A 25,390-nucleotide genomic window follows, 5' to 3' on the forward strand; every position below is an offset into this window, starting at 1 on the left:
TTATCAACAACCTTGAAAGAATTTCTCCCCTTCAGCCAGATGCTGGCATCTGTACCAATGGCTCACTTATGAAATCTACAGCACCAGCAACCTCAGACCAGGAGTACATCAGGTAGCTTTTTTCTTCCTGATACATAAACCCCACCCCCATACACTGGTTAAGTGATGTTCATACCTGTTCTTCTACTGCAGAAGAAAGGGACAGGTATTTAATCACTGCTTGACAACTAGCACAGCACAGACAGAACTGGAATGGCACCTGAACTAGACTGCAAAAAGGGATAACAAGGAAGAGAGAAGGCAAATGCTGAACGCTTTTTTCTCCAAAAAAAAACATTATTTTGTTTTCATTATAAACATACGCAAATGTACATATAACAATACAATAAAAAATAAGAAAACTATTTACAATATTTACATTTATCCATGAAAAACAATCATTTTATCCATGAGAAGTTATCAGTATTTGTTCAAAAAGTTTTCCAATGTTTGCCATGCTATTTTTTATGAGTAATGTTATGAGCTCTGTATCAAATGGTTTGCAGTTCTTTTTTACAAACAACTTTTTCCTAAATTAATAAATTCTTTAAACATCAAATCTTATTTACTTTTCCAGTTCAAAGTAATAATTTTTCTGGCAATTGCAAGAATTGACCAGACTAACTGAATCTGAGATTTAGGTATTACATTAGGTACAGGAACAGTGAATAGGATCAGTGAGTTAGAAATATGACAGTTTATCAGAGCATAAAGCCTTTACAAAATATCCAAAGTCTTTCCAGTATTGAACATTTCTACATTCGATGAACATGTGAACCCAGTTGGTCTCTAGTAATTAATCACATTTCCAACATTTACTTTAACTGTTTTTGAGTACAAGATTTATTTTATGTAGAGTACAGAAACTGCTATTCATAGGAATCTCCAATATAATGAAGAGGTACTATACATAGATTTCAATAATAGCTTTTTGGATTCATCAGATATTAGGTCTTCATTAATCTTTACATAGTAATGCCAAAAATCTGAGTCAAACTTTAGAGAGTCTCCTCTTAGAATCTTATAGATAGGTGAAATACTTGATTATCTGTCTTTTAAAGACACCTAATAAAAAGCTGGATCAAACTAGGTATAGATTCGGTCTCTAGGTTGATTGATACTCTCATTTTGTTTTCTATAAACTGACGTAATGAGTGTATAAACAACTATGACTATTATCAAAACTACACAGAAGAGAGTTTAGTGGTTTAATACTCCTTTTCAATAAACTGATGCCAGAATATCAAGTTTTCTTTAATTTTTGCATTGCATTGATGTTAAAAGAATTAGAGTATGCCACAGAGAATATAAGAAATAGGAATTGTTTAAAAATATAATTGATTGTAATTACAAGATTAAAGTTATTAAATATTTGATTAATGACATAAGAAAAATGATCATCTTATTAAACAAAATTCACGTAAAAGCCAATGAACTCGACTTATTCCGTATTGTTACTTAAATTGATTTTCTATAGTTCTGACATCAATTATATGCATCTCGTGTATTATTTTCCAGTTAGATACACAGGTAGTTGAGATCCAGTGTAATATTACATTCATTATAACTGATTTGGAATAAAGATTTAAGCTAGGGAATGCTATCCCATTACTGTTCAAAGCTCTAATGTGCCATTTATATGCAATCCTAGGTTTTAAAAGGAACCATAAAAATGTAAGTAGCATGGAATCTAATTTTTTAAATATGTTTTTGGGAGGGGGTAGTATCAATTACTGTATATAAAAAATTTTTAGGTAACATTATCATTTTAAAAAGAGCCTATCCTCCATTGTGAAGAACATTTTATTCCATCTTTTGATTAGTTCACTAATAGTGGTTATTAAATTATTGTAGTTTAGTTTAACAGACTCTTTCCATGTACTCTTTATACTGACACCCAAATATTCTAATACATCATTCTCCCAATTAAACAGGCTATTCTCTCTTATGTTTTTGTTGATCTTTTTGTTAATTAGTAATGTTTTGGATTCATTATGATTAAATTTAAGCCCTGAAATTTTTCAAACTTGCGTAAGGTATTTACGTCATATAAAGAACCATCAATATCAACTAACGTTAACATATCAGCAAATAACTGCATCTTAGGACAACAGTTCTTATTAACTTGAAAGCCTTTTATATTTTGTTTGTTTCCGATATATGCAGCAAAAGGTTCCATTGAAAGAACAAACGATAATGGTGACAAAGGATAACCTTGTCTAGTTCCCTTGAGGATTTCTAGTGGTGAGGATAGACATGATCAGATTTTCACATAAGCTTGTCCCCCACTATAAATTTTTTTTAATAAGTTGACAAAACTGAGAAGTCAAAAACCAATCAATTATTTGTAGACAAGACCAACTAATAGAATCAAAAACCTTTTATATGTCTAGGCTAATAGTTGTTTTTTGTATTTGCATGCTATGTCTATTAATGATAGCAATTTAATAATGTTATCTTGCACTTTGTGAAAAATGAATCCTGTCTGATCATTATGTATTAGATCAGGTAATATTTTCTTTATCCTATTAGCTAATATTGTCATGAAAATTTTATAATCTGTGTTTAGCAAAAAAATTGGCTTATATGAATCACAAGATTTGGGGTCCTTACCTTGTTTTAAAATGGGGGAGATAACTGAATATTTCCACAATGGGGGTGTTATACATTACTGCTTAACCATAGTAAAGTCAATAATTTTCTTTATTATATATTAAGGAAAAATCTTATATAGTTCAGGAATTATTCCATCCAGTTCCAGAGCTTTATCATCTTTTAAATTTTTTATTTGCCCTTTCACTTTAGTGTTATTTGTTTATTTAATATGTTATATTGTTGCATTGACACATTAGTTATATTTTCTTGAATAAAAGTATTTATTACACTATCTGTCTCCAAAAGCGGTTTTATTTATATATTTACAGTAGTTTTTGAACACTTCAAATATGCCCATTAAGTTAGATGTACTCTTAACTGAACTATCACTTTTATATTTAATCTCATTAATAAGATTTTGATTGTTTATTTTTTGATCTTACTATTTTATGTAGATATTTGGGATTTACAGCATAAGATTGTAATTTCAATTTTTCAAGGTTTATGGTTACCTTATGATTCAGAACTTCTAAGTATTTTTGATTTAACTTACTAATTCCATGATGTGCTACTTTATTTGGTTTTGCATCCATTTTTATCTTGTCTATGTTTTTTGTACGTCTAAAAGTTTTGTCCTAATCTCTCCTTTTTTTAAGGTACCAAGATTTTATTCTACAATATATATATATATATATATATATATATATATATATATATATATATATATATATATATATATATAAACTTTAAAGGTGTCCCATAATATAGTATCAGTCACTTCACCATTGTTTGTTTCCATAAACATGTCTATTTCTTTCATTATCCATTCCCTAAAGTCTTTTAACTTAGTTATGCAAGCAGGAATTCTCTGTAGAAATCTTAATCTGTATGCGTAGTTAATGTAAAGTTTACAGCATTATTGTCTGAAAGTCTTTATAGATAAGTCACTTATTTTTGAGTATATATTTGATACAAAGACATTATCAATGCCCAAACCGATACGAATAATGAGTATAGAATAAGGAATAATGTTCTCGTAGACCATGTATATTTTTAAGGTTCATCTGGTTTGTAAAGTTATTTAACTTCTTGGCTTGAGATGCTAGTTTTATTTTACCATTTTTAGAAATATCATTGCCTGATAATAGGCAGTTAAAATCAGCGGTTGCTATAATTTCCCTTTTTGAATTTAAAGAAATCAGGTCCAGATACTTGTCAACATATTTAGTACTTAGTCCTGGCATCCAGTATGTATTAATCAAAGTATAATACTTCCTATTGATTTCCAAAATAACCATGCTTAGCATCCCATCTTTATCTGAAATTGTATCTATAATTCTTGGCATGGTATAAGTATTTTTCCACAGAATAAGAGTGCCCCTTTTCTCTTAGTCTTAAAACATGAATCAGCCAGAATGATATAGCCATTGAGTATTTTTGTAGGTCTTTTTTTAATAGATGGGTTTCCTGTAAAAAGATGATCTGGACTTTATGCATTTTGATATATTTATGCAAACCAGCTCTTTTAACATTATTGTTCGAACAGTTAATATTTAATGATAAACATTTATAAGCCACGGACAATAATGTGTATGTTGTTACTTACTGAAAGACTTTTCTTCCCTGTTGACTTGAAATCAACTGAAAATGTACTTATCATGGGTGTATAACGTGTATTAAGCACTACTTTCAAAATCCCAAAACTATTTACAAACACATACATGAAACAAAGTTTCTGGAACCATCCATCCACCACCTCTGCAACATAAAAAAGACACAAATTATCCATCTCTGCTTAGAATATAGTATAAAAAAAGAAAAGCATTATGAAAGCAACTAAAAGCTGAAGGTTAAGAAGATTGTCAATATTTCTAAGACTAAGAAAAATCAGATGTTTTAACCATTTTGTCAGTCATCTAACATTTTTCATGCAAGGATCTGTTGAACATAGATATATCAATAAAACATATTACAAAAAAAAAACTCACAACCCTCTGTCATGTTACATAACTAAACCTTTAGTAACTAAAGTCCGATGTTAATATGCATGAGTTTTCTAATGCAGCTCCTAGTTCATTTGATGTCATTTAGTTACTAAGTGTGTCACTGAATCTGCAAATGTATGCATCTATAAAAGAATACAGGCATTTTCAAAGGAGTTAAACACTTATCAGAACTAATTATTTACCATTTTAAAGTATCTAAGTGAAGGCTAACAGAATTTCAAGAAAAAAGAATTCTAAATACAGCCATTTAACAAGTTCAAAAGGTCAAGAGATGTCATATCACTGTTGTTTCTTCAAGCTGCAGCTTCATAAAGTTGTTAAAAAGTATCTACATAGGCTCATGCAGAGCACAGGTCACCTCTAGGGAGGAAAAAGCATTTTCGGCGGGAAATCAAATCTTGAAGCTTTTAGAGTTTACAGAAAGCAAAAAAACCCCTCAAGCTGCCTTCTCACTGTATGTTATGAATCTACACAATGAGAACAAATCAAACAGACCACCAGTTTCCTCACAAAACATCATGAAAAATGTAACCTTTTCATATAAAAACAGCTATTTAGAAGTAACAGCTGCCTCAAATCAGAAATGATTTTATAACATTTCAATCATTTACCCACCAATTAACCAGACCAGAGAAGAAAAAAAAGCATTTTGTGCGTGTGTGTCCACATACAATTTGTACTTGGCCATCTATAAAACACCATTAATGTATTGTATTAATGTTTATATGTGTCTAAACAAAGTCTAAAACATCTAGTTAGAAACGCTAATCAAACATACCGTTACCCCACCGCTGACCCACTAGAAAAAAAGTGCACTTTGGTATCAAGTCAAATTATACTATTACTGAAGAATTAGAAGACATGTATCATTTGCAGTTATTTAAAAGGGAAAAGTATGTAAAGTACTTACAGTGGGGAAAAGAGAAAAGGAACATTAGTAACAAAAAAGAATAGGAAGAAGAGAGAGAATGTTATTTCAATACTTAGTACTGTATGTAATTAGAAGTAGATATAGAAAGGAAAAGACAAAGTTAATAATAAAGATGATTCACATTACCTTACAGCAGCGATTCTGAAGCTTGGGTCCATATGATGAATTCTAGGGGTCCGCAGAGTTCTTTACTATTCTGCAGTCACTGTGTTGAAAAATAAAGAAACACAAACACTTCCCTTCCATGTCTTCCGCATTCGCAGCTAACCAACTGCATTCCCTGTGGTTATAACAAAACTACCTTCTGTGTTTGCGGCTGACACGGAACGAGTGATTACTTGTCCTGTAGAGCGCCGATGTTTTTTGTATGGCAGTTGGAACTTGGAGGGAAAGTTCAACAGACTGTTACTTTCCATCTAGTCAGAGTCAAACATTTACAGTAGCTATGAGATGCTGGTTGGATTCTTTCTGCAGAGCTGGTCGATACAAGACTCAAGGTATTTTCTTCTTTTTTTTTTTTTCTTTCTGTGAGGCTGCTTCATATTTCTCAGCTATATACATTTTTTGCCTCATAGTTTTGGTGTACCTTTCATAAAACTGATTTTTTTTCTGGCAAATCCATGAGAAGTTATTGAGCACTGAAGCCAGAAAATATAGTGTAATGGAGTTAGTATCCTTTGGAAAATTCACAGCAATGCAAACTTTATAAGTTCGTAAGAGGAGTATTTAAAAGGTGTTCTTATTTTTGGTACTATGTTCTTCACATGGCCCCATGTGTATTTGTTTCTCATAAAATTGTACTTTATCTGGCAAACCTTTGGCAAGTCATTCAGCACTGAAGTAAGAAAATAATGGCAGACATTTCAGTTTTATAGTTATTGTTCAGAAAATTAGAACTAACTTCAAAACTTGTTTTTCTATCAACTTTTTAAGTTTGTAAGAGCAATATATTTAACATGTGTTCCTAGTTCTGGGACTATATTTTCCCATTTGTGGCTTTGTACAGAGCACATAGTCTTGTGTGCATGTGTAAGTAAGAGGGAGAGAGGAGTGTGTGTAAGGAGGAGAGAAGTTGTGTGTGAGTTAAGAGGTCATTAGTGTAGCCCTTAACTGTACAGGTTTTCGCAGAATGTCCAGATTTTTGCCTCAGTTTTTTGTCTGTTTCTCATAAAATTGTGCTTTTTCTGGCAAATACCTGGCAAGTCATTGAGCACTGATATCTGAAAATAATGACATTGAGCACTGATGTCAGAAAATAATGGCAGACATTTCAGCTTTAGAGTTCATATTCTTCAGAAAATTCATAGTAATGTAAAACTTGTTTTTCTATCAACTTTGTAAGCTTGTAAGAGCAATATTGAACAGGTGTTCCTTTATTTGGGACTATGTTCCCTCATTATTTGTGGCCTTGTCCAGAGCACATGGTTGTGTGCGTGTGTGTTTAAGTAAGGGGGAGAGAGATGCGTGTGTAAGTAAGAGGGAGAGACATGCGTGTGTTTGAGAGGGAGAGAGATGAGCGCGCATGTGTGTAAGGAGAGAAGCATATGTGAGTTAAGAGGTCAGTAATGTAGCCATCAACTGTACAGGATTTTGCAGAATGTCCAAATTTTTGCCTTGCAGTTTTTTTTTGTCTGGTTTCTCATAAAATTGCGTTTTTTTCTGACAAATACCTGGCAAGTCATTGAGCACTGATACCAGAAAATAATGACATACATTTCAGCTTTAGAATTCATATCCTTCAGAAAATTCATAGTAATGCAAAACTTGTTTTTCTATTAACACAGAAATAATCAAATTAAATATTTGAAAGTGCCTTAATGCACTACTACTTATTCCAGAAATGAACTCCAGTGCATGTTTAGCTCATCAGTTTTAGAAGTTGGAGTCTGTTTAAATTGTGATCCTTTAAAAATGAAACCAATTTCCGCAATTCAAATATTGCTTTAATATTAATTTTATTATTATTAACAGAATCCAAAATATAGGGATCCGTGAAAATATTTTCTTTATCAAAAGGGGTCCTCAAGCTTGCAAAATTTCAGAACCACTGCCTTACAATATAGAGATTTAAATATATTATGATCCATAAAACAAAGCATTTAAAATAAGGAATTTATTCATTTGTCCTTTAGTTTCTTAGCTTTTTTTTTTTTGCTCCTTCCTTCACAGACCATCCATTTTTTGCCTGTCTCTTCAAACTCTGGGATGACCATTCCATTTCTTCTGTGTCCAACAGTATTTTCTTCTTTTGGATAAATTCTACTGCTTCTTGTAGGAAATCAAAGATCTTCATTCAATCTGGCAAGGTGATTTTTCTCTTGCAAGAAAAAGAATTTGAGCTTTAATACTGGCTTTTTCAAGGACTTAGAGGAACACACTCCTTTAAACTGGATAGGACTGTAGAGGTGTAGTCATTGTCAAAACTAATAACCTTTTCACCCATCCTGATAGGGGAATTAGTCCAAGCTGATTTCAGTACTAAGACCTTGTTTTGTGAGGAAAGAAATCTAACGATAACAGACCTGGGGTTAGATGAACTCAGAGACTAAGCTGGATTTGCCAGGGACCGATGAGCCCTCTCAATTCCAAAAGAGAAGGATTCAGGCATGCTTAGTGCTGATGAAAACAAATTATTGAGGAATTGAATCATGTTAAAACCCTCTTTTTTTCTAAGGAATTCCATATATTCTTATGTTATTCCTCCTTGATCTGCTTTCAAGGTCTTCCAGTTTCTCAATCAGCCTGGTGTTTTGTTTCAGAAGAAATTCATTGTGATGTTCATTTTCTGTCACTCTAGTATCTAGGTCAGTTACCGTTTCCTCGAAGGCAAGAATCTGTTCAGATTGTTTTTTTACTATTCAATTTAGAAATTCCAGTTTACTGCATTCTTGTTTGATAATATCCATTTTGTTTTCAAATTTGTCCATTTTTGTTGACAGTTCTTGGATGTTATTATAAGATGTTCATCTATCTTTTAGTATACTTTTAGATAGATTATTCTAAAAATTAAAAGTATATTTCCTGTCAGGATATTAAAATCTAAGCAGAGCTATGGATTTCTGCTGCTATCAGACTGGCATCTTGGCCACACCCAAATACTGAAAGCTTTGATCACGGGCAATAAAACCAAATCTCTTTCATATTGATTTGCAAGTTGAATAAAGGATCATGTTTCCCTGGGCAGTCAAGGCCTCAAAACTAACTCAATCTGAAACATAAGTAATCAAAAATGGCTAACTGGTGAGGACATAGGAATGGCTTGGGTATTTTAAAAATAAGCTACCTAGGTAGTTCATCACTATAAATAAGCCGTGAAACAAAAGAAAAAAAAATTAAAGCTCTATAACAGATATATCCATGTTAAAAGAATTAAAAAGATTGACAAAGAACGAAAACACCCACCAGAAAGACTAAATGTGAACAAATGAAACCAGCAAAATAAGCCAAAGAACTACAAATCTTTAGTTACATTATCAAACAGAACACCTTGCAAAAGTGTACACTCCATGGCTGTACTCAAACTAAACACACCACTTCCATAGGCAAGAACAACTTACCTGGATGGCTAATTCATAGCATCAGAATGTCCATGCTATTTAAAGAAGCCTAGTCACACAGTAGGTCACTGAGATTTAGAAAACCAGCTGTAGGACTGTCCCTGCACAAAAGGTGCCATATCACAGACCCCCCCCCCCCCCCCCAGGAACTGCAGGCCCATCAGCCTAACTCACCTATTTTGTAAGGCAGCTGAATGTGTTATAACAAACTTCATAAAGTATGATATTAAAAATTTCAAACTGGCCTAACACTTTGGATTTTGAAAGGTAGATGATGTTTACTCAGTTTGGTAAATTTCTTTGAGGAAGTTACTGAGGTAGTGGACAATTGCTACTCAGCATATTTGGACTTGGCCAAAGCCTTCATCACTGTACCCTAGGCTGACATTGCAAACGAGCTAAAAGAACTAATGGCAGACCCTTACATGGCAAAATGAGTTGCAACCTTGCTGAAGGATAGAACTCGTAAGTTCATAGATTAGTACTAGACTAATTGCCATTGTGGGGCATTTTAAGCCTAGCCAATTACCCTATGTGAGAATCAAACCCCGTACCTTGAGTCTGTAAGGTATACACCTTAACCATTACGGCAACCTCCACACTCATACAATTAAAATGGCAGGAGACACATTAGAACGCAAGAAAACTAGTTGAGTACCAAAGGGTTCAATACTTGGACCCCCTCCGTTTTTAGTATACATTTGTCAGACCTCATACTGCAAACCTTGATCAATGTCTAAACAAATCTATTAGCAACTGCAAGCTGGGCATTACCATCCATTCCCAACTGATACGAAAGGCCTTTAGCAACAAATAGCCCTTACAAACCAGTGGTGTGCAGCTAAATGACTCAACCTAAAGTGCAACATTGCCACCTTTGGGGAACACTCCATCTATCTCCTGCTGTGGAGCCTGCACCCCATTCCACATGGATGCACCTGTCAACAAGTCACTCCCTTGATCTCCAAAGGTATCTAATCCAGGTCTAAGAGGTTATTGCTCCTTTTGTACTCTACCCTAATTAGACCCATTAGGGAGTATAAAAAGCCCCTTTCAGCATGCACATAGCCAAACATGTAGGTAGGACAGCCCAAAACATGTAGGTAGGACAGCCCAAAAGGTTCCTCATGTAACAGGTTATTTGCCTGATTTGCTACCAGGGACTAGTAGCCACGATCCATTTATTTTTACAGGCTCAGACATGGAGATTTGTGTTTAACATTCTGCACCATCAAAACCCATCCTAATAGAGCTCTTATAGCCTCACCCAATGAATGGCTGCACAAATACACAGGCCAATATGAATCGCCACCTGGAGGAATACATTCATTAATCCACAGTTGCCGCTTACATAGGATAAACTACCCCTGCATGTTAAGCAGTGTGACATCCTTGCCTTTTTCAAGACTAAGCTTGACTAGTGAATAGGTATCCACAAGTTCATGCCTGATCTAACATGTTTTCCCCCTCCCAGAAGTAGGAGGTACGTTGTGAGGTTGGTAACTGACCAAGCTGATATGGTCTTCAGACTTGCTTGTCTTTTAGCTCCTATGATCATAAAACAACAGAGGGGCTCGCTCTGTATGGTGAACATCTTAAATAATAGTAGCATTTCGTTTGGTTTCTTTTGGGAAAAGTAGAATTACTGGCAGTACTAAGTGACTTTTAGAGTAAGAGTAGGAAAGCTATTCAATCACCTGTAGTACAGCCATGACAAAAACTGCTTCAGTGCAAACTGTGCTTCTATCTTGTGTTTGTAAAGGTGTTGACTGCAGTACAAGTAGCAGCTTCCAGAACACCTTGTGCAAAAATATTCAGATATAAGCTCTAACAATGTCAAACAAGGGCTTACTACAGAGCTCATCACAGTCAAAGGAAGCCAAGTGGGACAACTACAGAAGATAGTCTGACTGCAGGCAATCTTCTACTTTCATTTTTGATGGGGGGGGGGAGTGATCCTGAAGGAATAAGTTCACTTGATGTAGTACTGTAACGGAGGTCGCCCAGAACATGTAGAAAGTGCATTTGACAGTATGAATAGAAGACTGACAACAGAATGGATTGGTTGAGCTACTGCAAAGAAATCAATGGACATGAAAGCGGGATCAGTATTTTTGGAATCTTTCATTATTAAAAAAGGTGGTAGATGAGGGATTTTAACTCTGAACTCATTTTCCTGAAGTGACAGTAACTAAAAAGTACTGTTGTGTAGACTTACCATAAATATAGATGTTTGAGTGCATTCACTGTTGCAGGCATTACATTTGGGTAATCTGCTGGCAGGTTGCCCTCAGTCAGCCTGATTAACAAAGTCTTGGGTCCTGCGTCGGTTGCTGTCCCTTCTTCCATGACGTCAGGGGTATAAAACATGCAGCAGACGCCATTACATCAGTTTTTCTTGCCCCAGATGTCAGGTGCCCCCCAAATGGGGAGCATAAAATATATCTATATGTGTATGTAAATTTTAAACAAAAACATACCGCCAAACAAAAGCAAATACACCAAAAAGGCTTTTAAGCATAGTAAAAGAAATGAGAGATATAGTAATAGAAAACGGGGCTGGAGGGTGGGTAACCAGGACTGCAGCAGTGAATACACTCGAACGTCTACATTTATGGTAAGTGTACACAACTGTACTATGTTCTTCGTGTTTCACTGTTGCAGTCATTATATTTGGGTAGAATCCCAAAGCTATGGTTGGGAGGATGGAATTATACAGCATTAGGAGCAGCTATAAGGCCCCTGCAGGACAGCAGTGGCAAAGCCTGCTCTGTATAAAGAAGAGAGATAAATGGTAATGTTTGGTGAACATATGAAATGAGCTCCAGGTAACAGCTTCTAGAATGTCTCTGGTAGGAACCCCTCTGAGAAAGGCTGCAGAAGTAGATGCAGCCCTGGTGGAATGAGATCTGATCCCCTTGGGGACAGGTTTACCAAAATGCATGTAGCAGAAACGAATACAAAGGCTTATCCATTTTGAAATAGTCTGCTTTGAAATAGCCTTTCCCTCTACCCCTGCAGCAAATGCCACCAGTAATTGCTCAGATTTTCTTAGATATTTTGTCCTGTAAGTAGAATCTTAGTTGTCTGTGTATATCCAATGAATGCAGAATCCGCTCACCCTTATTCTGTGGATTTGGGAAGAAGGTTGGCAGATGAATGGTCTGATTAAGAGCCACACTAGATACCACTTTAGGCATAAAGGATGGATTGGTCCGAGAGCCACTCTGTCCGGGTAAAAGATAATAAAATGCTCCACTGCCATAAGAGCCTGTAGTTCTGAAATCCTTCTAGCTGAAGTGACTGCTAAAAGAAAAGCTGTCTTCCAAGAGAGAAATTTTAGGTGTGCAGTAGCAGCTGGCTCAAAAGGAGGTAGAGTGAGTTTTTCCAACACAAAATTGAGGTCCCATGCAGGAGTTGGTGCTCTCCTGGGAGGTCTTAAATTTTTGGCCCCTCTGAGGTAATGCTTTAGCATAGGATGAGAACAGAAGGGAGGCTCTGTGTTGTAATGGACTGAAATGGCAGAGGCGTGTATTTTTATGGAAGAAAAAAATAGGCCCTTGTGAAGCATCTCAGTTAAATATTGCAGAATCTAAGGAATATTGTGCATTGCTGTGCTTATTCCTTGAGCTTGGGTCCAGGTACAGAATCGTTTCCATTTGGCAGCATAAGATTTTCTAGTACTACACCTTCTAGCCTCCAAAATGACATCCATCACAGGTTTGCTGAGAGATGTAACTGATGAAATTAGTTGGTTAGCCATGCTGCAAGATTCAGAGTTTGGAGCCGAGTATGCAGAATTTGATAGTTCTGCTGAGACAGTAGGTAAGGTGTCTGAGGCAGGTACCACGGAGGAAGATGCGACGTATTGCGTAGGAGCGAGTACCAGTGTTGGCGAGGCCAGTCTGGAACAATCGGAATCATTTTTGGTTTTTCCTGTCTGACTTTTAGTAAGACCTTGGAGAACAGAGGCAGAGGGGGAAAGGCATAGACTGATAGTTTTTTCCAGCTGAAGGATAGAGCATCCACTTTCCAAGCTTTTTTGTTATGAATTCATGTGCAGAATTTGTCTGACTGATAGTTTTGGGGTGAGACAAAAAGATCTATGTCTGGGCTCCCCCATTTTCGTGTCAACACGCTGAAGATTTGTGGATCCAGTTTCCATTCATGTGGGTCCATAAGATATCTGCTTAGTTCATCTGCCAGAGTATTTTGCTTTCCTGTCAGGAATTGAGCTTGTAGATGTATTTGATAAGTCAGGGCCATGTTCCACAAAGCCATGGCTAGTCTGCAAAGGTGGTAGGAATGGGTACTCCCCCTGCTTGTTTATGTACCACATCACAGTGGTGCTGTCTATTAGTAGCTGTCCTGGATGAAGATAGTCCTTGAAGGCTGTCAGAGCATTCTGTACAGCTAGCATCTCTTTCTGGTTGATATGTAGTTGCATTTGACTTGGGCTCCATTGACCCTGAATGCATGTCCCTGCCAGATGCGCCCCCCCAAGCATAATCTGATGCATCTGTAGTCAGGGTTTGGGTGGCAGGGGGGGTGGAATGAATGACATTCACTTGTTCCAACAGGAACTCTTGCTGCAGGCAAGGAATGATAGGAATCATTGTTTCCAGGCTGCGACAATGTTGGCTCCATAAGCTTTTTAGGTACCATTGACATTTCCTCATATGCAGTCTTGCATACGGAATTATTAAAATGCAGGAAGCCATGAACCCCAAGGCCTGCAGAATTTGTCTTGCAGATAGCTGGGTTTTTGTGGCCACTTGCCTGAACTAAGTCATCAATTGAATTTGTTTTTCTGGCATAAGGTAAGTCATCTGGGCAGTTGTATTCAAGCTTGCACCCAGGAATGTAATTATTTGAGAGGGTACCAGTTGTGATTTCTTTTTGTTTATGGTGTACCCTAGAAAAGTTAGAAGTCAATTTTACAAACGCCAGATGTTTTATAAGCGTGTCCTTGTTTTCTGCCTGAATTAGACAATCGTCCAGGTATGGATAAATTTGAATATGTCTTTGCCTGCATAATGCAATTACTGCTGCCAAGCACTTTGTGAAGACCCTGGGTGCAGTAGATAAGCCAAACGGCAGTGCAGAGAACTGGTAATGCAAATAGCCTGCTTTGAAGTGCAGGTATATTCTGCAAGATTCCCCGATTGGGATATGCAGGTAAGCCTCTTAAGTCTAGAGTTACCAACCAGGCATCCTTGCCTAGCATAGGTAGCAACTGTTGTAGAGTCAGCATCTTGAATTTTGGAATGTCCAGAAATGTATTTAGAATGGATAAGTCCAGAATTGGACGCCATGATTTGCCTTTTCTGGGTACCAAGAAAAGTCTTGAATAAAAACTGTGTCCCTTTTCCTTTTCTGGTACTGGTTGAATCACTCCCATATTCATGAGGGATATAACTTGTTTCTGGGCCTCTGCCCACTGATTTGGAGGCAGATCTGGCCATCCGTTTGGGATTGGCAATGTGTGGAAATGAAATCTGTATCCCTGGGATACTATATTTAAAACCCACTTGTCCTGGGTAATCAGTTGCCAGTTTTCTGCATGAAGTGCCAGTTTCTCCCCCAAAGGGGCAGCCAAAAGATAAGCGCTTGGTGATTGCAGTGGAAAGTCATTGAGACTGTTTACCGTAGGAAGGTGCCTTGTTACTTCCAGATTTAGAGGTGGAGGCACCCAATTGCTTTGTTCTACAAGATCCTTGTGACTGAAACCTGTAGCCTTTGGAATGTCTGGGTTTGACCTGAGCGGCTCTGGTGGGCACTGGAAAGGACCATTTCTTAGTAGGCCAGTGCCTACTGAACCTGGGTGGCTGCACTTGTAGGAAATATTTTACAGTTTGCATAGATTTAGCTTTATCTTCCATCTTTTTCAAAACTTTTTCTGCCTTATTACTAAATAGCCTGTCCTGTTGTAAAGGAGCAAACAATTTTGCTTTAACATGGTCAGGCAGATTTTGCTCTTTGAGCCAAGCATGCCTTCTCATCACAGATCTGGTAACAGCAGCCCTGCAAAAGGCCTCCAAGGAATCAAAACCACATTGCAAAGTATGTTTTCCAACTTGTTCAGCTGCATGCAATAAATCCTGCAACTCTATTTTCCACACAGTCAGAAATCAACAATTTTCTGTTTAAGTAAGCCCATGACATGCTGCTGATATTTAAGCATATGAAATTGACAGTTTAAAGCCCTGATTGCAAAGGTTGCAGACTTGTAAACCTTCTAACCCCATCTATCCAGCACCCTGGAATCTCTATCAGAAGGGGTAGGATTTTTAGCAGTAGAAGCCTTAACGCCCTTGGAACCCTGAGAAATTGTTTAGGGCCAGCAGTAGGATTTTTAAAAATGAATTTGTGGGAGTCAGGAACCTTATAATATCTGTCTGGCTTACTAGGAGCTGGAGGCAGGGAATCAGGAGTCATACTGGATTCTGAGAAAACATAATCAACAATGTCTAGAACAGGAGGTATAGCCAAAGGCCTATGCTGAGGAAGGAGGAAATCCCCGAACCTCTTTTTAGATTCTGAAAAATCCTGACTCTCCCCACTGAAAGTGTTCCCTTAAGGAATGCAAAGTTTCTCCAAAAGAAAAATCCTCAGGAGGAGAAGCAGAAGGGATGGAATCTTCTGCATCAGAGTCCTCATAAGTGGGAATAGAGACTTCCTGATTAGAAGAGGAATCAGAAGAAATAGAAACCTGATCTGAAGACTCAGTCAGTGCTTTGCCTAGGCCTCTTAGCAGGAGGGGGATGGGTACCCCTGACCAAGGTAATTAAATCCTCAGCCATTTTGATAATTTGTTTTTTAGGCACTGGGGACTGTACACGTGGCCCGTTTTTTAGACATAGAAGTAGTTTTTGGCCTTAATTTTGAAGATGGCGTCAGTTTAATATATAAATCTTTAGGCCTGAAAATACCCTCAAAAGGCGGTGCCTGCTCAGTGGCTCCGGACCCATCCAAGGAAGACATCCGCGGGTTCAATACTTAAAGTATCTTGCGGCATACCGGACTCCTAATGGGTCTCAGTAGAGGCCTGCGAATCAAAAGTAGATGGTATCAGGGGCTGCGAACCAGCGACTGGCTTAGGAAAAGCTTCATCAGTTTTGGACCTCGATGGTCTGTCTTTTCCTTTGCACTTTTTAGGTATTCTGGAAGTCGGATTGCTAACAGACGACATTTCTGGACAGTTAAATCACGAGCCAAAATATTTAGAAGCAAAAATATACCGACGTTTAATCATGCATTGGTTAAATTTAGCACAAAACCGATAGCAAGGCACGTTGTGGTCAGAGCCTAGGCAAGTAATACATTACAAATGAAAATTCTTATGAGGTATTTGCTTCCCACAAGTAATACAATTATTAACTTTTACTAACATCGGTAAGGAGCAAGAAAAAGTTTCCCCAACGGGGTACTTAACTTTTAGTTGAAGACTTTGGTTCTGAAACTCGAAAACGAAAATTTCAAGTCGGCTGACCGGCACTAGCGAACTGCTTCTGCTTCAGGCACTGCGCGGCAAGAATGACTGATGTAATGGTGTCGGCTGCATGTTTTATACCAGACGACCGGACGTCATGGAAGAAGGGACAGCAACTGACGCAGGACCCAAGACTTTGTTAATAAGGCCGACTGAGGGCATCCTGCCAGAGGATTACATAAATGTAATGACTGCAACAGTGAAACATGAACATTAAAAGGGATTTCCAAGAGAAATACTCTACACCTTTTCTACCAGCTAGCTGAAATGCAGTTAGCTTTAAAATGAAATTCACATCCTCGAGAAGACAGAATGTTCTTCTTGGAGGTTTTAAATGCAAGATGTTCTTCAGAATGGACAAGTTTGCTGTAGTGTGTGTGTGTGTGTGTGTGTGTGTGTGTGTGTGTGTGTGTGTGTGTGTGTGTGTGTGTGTGTGTGTGTGTGTTGAACGAGCATAAATTGCAGAAACATGCACTTTGAGGAATTATGGTAGGCCTAACACAAAGAATAGGCCAACTTAACCTAAGATCATTAGAAAGTACAGTTTTGTACACTTACCATAAATGTAGATGTTCGAGTGTGTTCACTGTTGCAGTCATTACATTTGGGTTATCTGCTTGCAGGTAGCCCTCAGTCGGCCTGATTAACAAACTCTTGGGTCCTGCATCGGTTGCTGTCCCTTCTTCCATGATGTCAGGTAGTTAGGAGTATAAAACATGCAGCAGATGTCATTACATCAGTTTTTCTTGCCCCAGATGTCAGGTGCCCCCCTAATGTGGAGCAATTGAATATAAAAGTACAATGATATACCTCCAACAAAAAAGCAAATACACAAAAATGGCTTTTAAGCATAGTAAAGGAAAGTAGAGGTATTGCCAAAAGAAGTTAGGGGGCTGGAGGGAGGGTAACCAGGACTGCAACAGTAAATACACTTGAACATCTACATTTATGGTAAATGTACACAACTGTTCTATGTTCTTCGCGTTTCACTGTTGCAGTCATTACATATGGGTAGATTCTGAAAGCTATGGTTGGAAGGAGGACTTTAGATAGCATTAGGGCCAGCTATAAGGCCCTGCAAGACTGCAGTAGCAAAGCCAGCTCTGGAGTTAGAGAAAATTGGCAAATGATGATGCTTGGTGAAAGCATGCACATAACTCCAGGTAGCAGCTTCTAGGATGTCCCTGGTAGGGACGCCTCTGAGAAAGGCTGTAGAGATAGATGCAGCCCTGGTGGAGTGAGGTCTGATCCCCTGGGGGACAGGTTTTCCATGGTGCTTATAGCAGAAAAGAATGCAATGGCCTATCCATTTAGAAACTGTTTGCTTTGAAATAGCCTTCCCCTCTGCCCCTGCAGCAAATGCCACCAGATGTTGTTCAGATTTCCTTCGAGATGTAGTCCTGTCCAAGTAGAATCGGAGTTGTCTGTGTAAACCCAATGAATGCAGAATCCGCTCTCCCTTGTTCTGTGGATTGGGAAAGAAAGTTGGCAAATGAATGGACTGATTAAAGAGCCACACTGGATACCACCTTGGGCATGAATGATGGATTGGTCCTGAGTGACACCCTGTCCGCATGAAAGATGATGAAATGCTCCACTGCCATAAGGGCCTGTAATTCGGAAATCATTCTAGCTGAAGTGATTGCTAAAAGGAAGGCGGTTTTCCAGGAGAGAAATTTTAAGTCTGCAGTTGCAGCTGGCTCGAAAGGAGGTAGAGTGAGTTTCTCCAATACAAAGTTAAGGTCCCAGACGGGGGTTGGAGCTCTCCTGGGTGGTCTCAAGTTTTTGGCCCCTGAGATACTGCTTTAGGAGAGGATGAGAGAAGGGGGGGGGGTCTGTGTTGTAATGAGCTGAAATGGCTGAGGCATGGATTTTTTATGGAAGAAAAAGACATGCCCTTGTGAAGCATCTCAGTTACGTATTGCAAAATCTGAGGTAAATTGGGCACTGTTGTGCTCATCCCTTGAGACTTGATTCCAGGCACAGAATCTTTTCTATTTGTCAGCATAAGATTTTCTAGTACTAGGTCTTCTCACCTCCAAAATGACATCCATCACAGGTTTGCTGAGGGATGCTAAAGATGAATTTAAGTGATTAGCCAAGCTGCAAGATTCAATGTTTGGAGCTGAGGGTGCAAAATTGGTTCTCCTGCTGAGACGGTAAGGAAGGTGTCTGAGGCAGGTGCCACAGAGAAATGTGTGACACACTGCGTAGGAGTGGGTACCAGTGCTGGCGAGGCCAGTCTGGAACAATCAAAATCATTTTTGGTTTGTCCTGTCTGACTTAGTAGAACTTTGGAGAGCAAAGGCAGAGGGGAAAGGCATAGACTGATAGGTTTTTCCAGCTGAAGGACAGAACATCCACTTTCCAGGCATGTTTTGTGATGAGTTCTTGTGCAAAATTTGTCCAACTGGTAGTTCTGGGGTGAGGCAAAAAGATCTATGTCTGGGATCCCCCATTTGCATGTTAATGTGTTGAAAATCCGTGAGGGTCCATGAGATTTCTGCTTAGGTCGTCTGCCAGAACATTCTGCTTTCATGGCAGGAATTGAGCTTGTAGTTGTACTTGGTGCTCAAGGCCGTGTTTCACAATGCCATGGCTAGTCTGCAGAGGGGGTAGGAATGTGTACCCCCCTGCTTGTTTATGTACCACATAAATGTGGTGTTGTCCATCTATCAGTAATTGTCCTGGATGAAGATAGTCCTTGAAGGCTGTCAGTGTATTCTGTACAACTAGAATTTATTTTTGACTGATATTTGATTTGGGCTCCATTTGCCCTGAATGCACTTCCCTGCCAGATGAGCCCCCCCCCCCCCATGCATAATCTGATGCGTCTGTAGTTAGGGTTTAGGAGGCAGGGGGTGGTGTGAATGGCAGTCCCTTGTTTTGGTGGCAGGCCTTTGCCCACCATAGGAACTCTAGGTGCAGGCAAGTTATGATAGAAATCATTGTTTCCAGGCTGTGACAATGTTGACTCCATAAACTCTAAGTACCACTGAAGTTTCCTCATATGCAGTCTTGCATATGGAATTAGAAGAATGCATGAGGCCATGAACCCCAAGGCTTGCAGTATTTGCCTTACAGATAGCAGGGTTTTTGTTGCCACCTGTTTGAAGAAAGTCACCAAATGATTTTGCTTTTCTGGCGTAAGGAAAGCCATCTGGGCAGTTGTAGTCAAGCTTGCACCCAGGAATGTAATTTTTTGAGAGGGTACCAGTTGAGATTTCTTTTCGTTTATGGTGTATTCTAGACAGGTTACAAGTCTTTATAAACGCCAGATGTTTTAGAAGAATGGCCTGGTTTTCTGCCTGAATTAGACAATCGTCCAGGTATAGATATATTTCAATATTTCTTTGCCTGCAAAATGCAATTACTGGAGCCCGGCACTTTGTGAATACCCTGGGAGCAGTAGACGAGCCAAAGGGCAGTACCGAGAACTGATGATGAATGCAGCCTGCTTTGAAGCGTAGGAATCTTCTGCAAGATTCCCTGATTGGGATATGCAGGTAAGCCTCTTTTAGGTCGAGAGTTGCCAACCAGGCATCCTTGCCTAGCATAGGAAGTAACCGGTGAAGAGTCAGCGTCTTGAATTTTGGAATGTCCAGAAAGGTGTTTAGAGTAGACAGGTCCAGAATTGGACGCCATGATTAGTCTTTTCTGGGTACCAGGAAAAGTCTGGAATAGAAACGTTGTCCCTTTTCCTCTTCTGGTACTAGTTGAATAGCCCCCATGTTTAGGAGGAAAAGTACATGTTTCTGAGCCTCTGCCCACTGATTTGGGGGCAGGTCTGGCCACCCGTTTGGAGTTGGCAGCATGTGGAAATGAAATCTGTATCCCTGGGACACTATATTTAAAACCCATTTGTCCTGGGTTATAAGTTGCCAGTTTCTTGAATGAAGAGCCAAGGTTTCCCCCCAAAGGGGCAGCTAAGAGGTAAGTGCTTGGTAATTTCAAAGGGAAGTCATTGAGACTGTTCACCATAGGGTGGTGCCTTGCTGTTTCCAGATTTGGAAGTGGAAGCACCCCATTGCTTAGATCTGAAAGTCCCTTGGGACTGAAACCTGGTGGTTTTGGAATATCTGGGTTTGGCCGTAGTGGCTCTGGTAGGAGCTGGAAAAGACCAGTTCTTAGTAGGCCAATGCCTACTAAATCTAGGCGGTTGCACTTGTAAGAAATCTTTCATAGTTTGCATAGATTTAGCTTTATCTTCCATCTTTTTTAGAACTACTTCTGCCATATTGCCAAATAAGTGGTCCTGCTGTAAAGGAGCATCCAAAAGTTTTGCTTTAACATGATCAGGCAGAGATTGCTCCTTAAGCCAAGCATGCCTTCTAAGCACAGATTCTAACAGCAGCCCTGCAAGAGGCCTCTAAAGAATCAAAACCACATTGCAAAGTATGTTTGCCAACTTGTTCAGCTGAATGCAATAAATCCGGAAAATCTTTATTCTCCACAGTCAGAAATCAACATAATTTTCTGTTTAAGCAGTCCCATGATATGCTGTTGATATTTTAGCATATGGAATAGACAATTTAAAGCCCTGATTGATAAGGTTGCAGAAGTATAAACCTTTTTACCCCATCTATCCAGCGCCCTGGAGTCTCTATCAGAAGGGGTAGGATTTTTAGCAGTAGAAGCCTTAATGCCCTTGGGCCCCTGAGAAATGGTTTCAGGGTCTGCAACAGAGTTTTTGAAAAGGAATTTGTGGGACTCAGGAACTCTGTACCTGTCTGGTTTGCTAGGGGCTGGAGGCAAGGAATCAGGGGTCATACTGGATTCCGAAAACAAATAATCAACAATATCTAGTACAGGTGATATAGCCAAAGGCCTATGCTCTCCTTACTAGATGGGAACCATTCATCCTAACCCAGGACCAGGGCAAAAAACAAGCACAGGACCACAAATTCATGTTCCCTCTACCCCAACTATCCCATCTAAATCTACCAACTCACTCTATAAAGCTCACCTCAATTTTTGCATAATAAATAATAAAATTGCCCACCTCCATGCTCTCCTGGATGTTCATTCCTTTGATATACTTTGTTTAATAGAAACATGGCTAAAACACACTACACAAGATGTTGAAATTATTCCATCTGGGTACAACATCGTGAGACAAGACCACAACGTAAAAAAAGGAGGTGTTGCTATCCTCTATAAAGAAGGGCTACAAATATCTATACTAGATCTTGGTTCCTCTTCTGAAAACAATGCAGAAATCATTAGCACCAAACTTCAACTTAATCCCAGCAAATCCCTAAATATAATGTGTCTACTCGCCCCTGGTAACACCACCACCACTCTGAAAGGTATCCTTGCTGAACTCTCCACAAAAATTCACAAAGAGACAATAATTCTTGGAGACTTTAATATAGACTGGAAGGACTGCTCTACTGAATCACCGACCTCCCATATTAACCTTAATGGCTTCTCACAAACAATTAACCCCCCAACCAGAATTAATAAACCCAATAAAGAATCCATCTTAGACTGGATTCTAATAAATAATCACCAACAACTCTATAATGTAGGGACCCCTCCCTAACTATGTAAGTGACCATTCTCTCACTTACATAATCAGGCAAAGGCCAAGCTCACACAACCCAACCATATATAAAACAATAAGAAGCAACAGAAACTTTAACCCGAATAACTTCCAAGCTGAACTAAAAGAATGTGATTGGTCACTTATAAAATACCTCCCACTTGACGAAGCAACAAACTACTTTAACTCAAAATTCTTAACAACCCTTAACCACCATGCACCAAAGCGTTCCATCAAAATTAAATCTAAACTCACCCCATGGCTTACAAAGAAAACCAGGCAGAAAATTCAACAGAGAAATAAAGTTTGGACACTATGGAGAACTAAAAACCCCGTAGACCAACAACAATTCAGGCAAAAAAGAAGAGAGACTAAGAAAGCTATACTTGAAGATAAAAAAAACTTACTTCCACCTCCAACAGACCAACCAAAATAATCCACAAAAGTTCTGGGCTAGCATAAACAGACTACTTCAACCAGGCCAATCTGCAACACCACCCCCCTATAGGATTAAAATTCCGACAATCCAAAGCAAACTGCTAATGTTTTTAATACCTTCTTCACTGAGACCATCCAAACACTTGCTAATCAACTAACAGCCGAAAGCTCTGCCCTTCCAACCAATACTACTAACTCTCTCCCAACTCTAAACCTGCAACCTGTCACAACTTTCCATATCTGCAACCTCTTAAGTAAACTAAAACTTACTAACCCCTCAGCTGACCAGCTACCCGCTGAATACCTGCAAAAGGCAGCCACAGTCATAGCTTATCCTGTGTCATTGCTGATAAATAGAACCATACAAGAAAGCACTATTCCCACAATCTGGAAAATCTCCCACATTATCCCCCTACACAAGGCTGGACACTCCAGAGAATATTCTATCATCCCATAGCTCTACTTTCCCCATTAGCTAAAATAATGGAAAAGTGTATCCACAGACAATTACTAGACCCCCTACTCCAGAACAATTTACTGGCCAAATCTCAACATGGTTTCAGGCCTTTCCACAGTACAACTGCACTCCTATCCTTCACTGAAAGCATCAATAAAAACCGTAATAACAATCTTCTCTCTTCAGCACTTTTTCATCGACCTTTCAAAAGCATTCGACATGGTCAACCACCACTTCTCAATATTCTAACATCATTCTCTCTGGACACAGACTATAATAGACAGCAGGCAGTGCTATGGGACAACAACCTCTCATCCCATCTCCCAGTTACCCTAGGTGTTCCCCAGGGCTCTATATTGGGCCCCCTCCTATTCTAAATATTTATCAATGACCTCATCCCAGCTATTCCTTTAACTGTGTACAAAAGGCAGATGATTAGACAATAATCTGCTCAGCTAAATCTCAATCCCAACTACAGACTCCAACTCAATGTTCAATAAAACAGAAAATTGGTTTCTACAATGCTGCCTCCTCTTGAACCCCCAAAAAACAAGCTCCTCCTCTTCACCCCTACATGTAAATCACTCCCAATTAACTTTTCAGTCTTATCCAATAATGGTACACTCATATCTCTCCCGATCCAACAACTAAACTTCTAGGGGTAACCATTGATAACAACCTGAACTTTGAAACTCATATCAACAATACCATAAAAACTGTCAACAGGAAACTAGGCTCCCTCTATAGGATAAAACCCTTTCTCTCCCCACTAGCCAGAACCACTATTGCCTATTCCCACCTTATCTCCCCACTTCTCTATGCGTCTTCCATATATACTAACTTGTCAAAAAATAACCTTAACAAGCTAGCCAACGCTTACAATAGCATTGCCAGATTTGCTACTGCTTCCTCCTTTAGGACCCATCACTGCCATAATCTGAAACAATTAGGCTGGTTAGAGCTTCTGAATCAGATTCACTTTAAACAACTATGAATCAAACTATCTTAAAACCCATTGGTTATGTCCCTGTACAAATCCAGACTAATCTCATACTATATCCCAAATACCCCCCTCTCAAGACCTAATTCCTGCTCTGTGTCTTTTTAGATCAAGGCCTATCCTTGCCAAAAACATATCTTATCCTAATAGAGAATTTAAAATACCTAGTTAAATTCTTCTGCATATAATTCTAAAGCATCCTACCTAAGGCAGGCAACAAGTATTGTTTAAACTGAGCATTGCTGAACTGTTGAAACTTGAAGTATGTATTTGTTTAACAATTACTTTCTAGTTACTAATGAAGTATTGTACATAAAGTCTAAAATATCTTATCTAATGCTTGTAACATGTTTTTTGTATAAACTGTGAAGATTCCTGAACTGTTTAAAATTTGTAGTATTTAACTGTGTAACAACTAGTACTTGTATGTTAGTAGTCTAGTAATCTATTGGAGCTCATCTCCCCGGGATTCTACTGAAAATGGACATAAATCCAGTTAGACTATCCTGGTCAACAAATGTAAAATAAAAATAAATAAAAATCCCCAAGCCTCTTTTTGGATTCAGAGAAATCCTGACTTTCCCAGTGGAAATGTTCCCTTAAGGTATGTAAAGTTTCCCCAAAAGAGAAATCCTCAAGCAGAGAAGCAGAGGGAATGGATTCCTCTGCATCAAAGTCCTCATAAGTAGGTATGGACAAATCCAGATCATTAGCAGAGTCAGAAGAAACAGTCTTGTTCAGAAGATTCATAGACAAACTCAATCCTAGGCCTCTTGGAGGGAGGAGGTTGACTACCACTGATTAGAGTAATTATTTCAACCATTTTGATCATTTGTTTTTTAGGCATAGTGGCCTGAACATATGGCCTGGGCATCAGTTTTTTAGACATAGATTGAGATTTAGGCCTTAGCACTGAAGTTGGAGTTTGTTTAATATGCAAGTCCGTAGGCCTGAATACTCCCTCAGAAGCCGGTGCCTGCTCAGCAGCTCCAGACCCATCCAAAGTAGAGACATCCGCGGGCTCCAAATGTGAAGCATCTCGCGGCATACCGGACTCCGAATGGGTCTAAGTAGAGGCCTGCAAATCAGAAGTAGCAGGTATCAGGGGCTGCGAAAGCACCTCACTGAGTACCGGCGAACTGGCGACTGGCTTAGGAGAAGCGTTGTCGGCAGTTTTGGACCTCTTTGCGTTTTTTCGAAATTCCAGTAGTCGGATGGCTGACCGACGTCATTTCTGGATAATTAAACCGAGAACCGAAATATTTAGATGCAATAATGTACTGAAGGATAGTGTGCTGATTAAATAAAGCACAAAACCGACAGTCATGGT

General features: G+C 38.8%; 1 protein-coding gene across 1 annotated transcript in view; it reads right to left on the reverse strand.

The window, feature by feature from the left end:
* LOC122810517 (inner centromere protein-like) overlaps window positions 1–25,390 on the reverse strand; it is a 1,067,288-nt gene that overhangs the window by 533,909 nt on the left and 507,989 nt on the right. The window lies entirely within an intron of this gene.

The sequence above is a fragment of the Protopterus annectens genome, chromosome 9.part0 (assembly GCF_019279795.1).
Source record: "Protopterus annectens isolate FY-2018-M chromosome 9.part0, PAN1.0, whole genome shotgun sequence".
In the NCBI taxonomy this organism is placed as follows: Eukaryota; Metazoa; Chordata; order Ceratodontiformes; family Protopteridae; genus Protopterus; species Protopterus annectens.